Here is a 710-nt window from a genome sequence, read left to right on the forward strand (position 1 = left end):
GCGCCCGCCACCGCCCCGGGCGGGGCCGCCCCCGCGCGCAGCCAATCAGCGCCGGGGCGGGCGGGACGCGGAGCCCGCACCGCGGCCACCGGCCGGCAGCACGTGCACACGCCCGCCCGGGCCGGCTCGCGCCTGGGGGCGTTGGCCCCGTGCCACTCGTGGGCCGCACCGCAAGCACGCGACCTCGCTACCGCGGCCAGCCTGGGGATGTCCCGGAGGACGCACACGGGACGCACCGCCGGTTCTCCCACTCCTGCCCATGCAATACCTCGCAGGGGACCGCGCGTGCATTCTTTCTAGTTTATGGGCCCATAGACAACTCAGTGGTACTTGGAGTTGACAAATCGCTCTGCCTCCCCACCTCCAGGACTGGGTGGTCACCGAGGTTCAGAGAGGCCATACAGATGGGTGTTCCAGAGAGCTGGACTCCCTGGCTTGTGTGGCTTCAGGCAAGTTTCCAGCACTGGCTGAGCAAATCAGGAATCACTGGGCCTGTGCCCCAGGGCTGCGGTGAGAGTTCCGTGAAAGGGCCCAGGTAAGCTCCCAGCATCCTTTAAGGGCACACAGCCAAGCTGGCCAGTGGCTGAGGTTTCCTGCTCCTTTCTTATGCAACGCCCATCCATCCTGGGAGGATTGCAGGCTGGGGGTATCCTGTCCTGTCTGATCATGCAATGTCCCCTGGGGAGGACCGACCGCAGTTCAACCCTCTG

Source organism: Mus musculus, chromosome 4 (assembly GCF_000001635.26).
Source record: "Mus musculus strain C57BL/6J chromosome 4, GRCm38.p6 C57BL/6J".
NCBI lineage: Eukaryota > Metazoa > Chordata > Mammalia > Rodentia > Muridae > Mus > Mus musculus.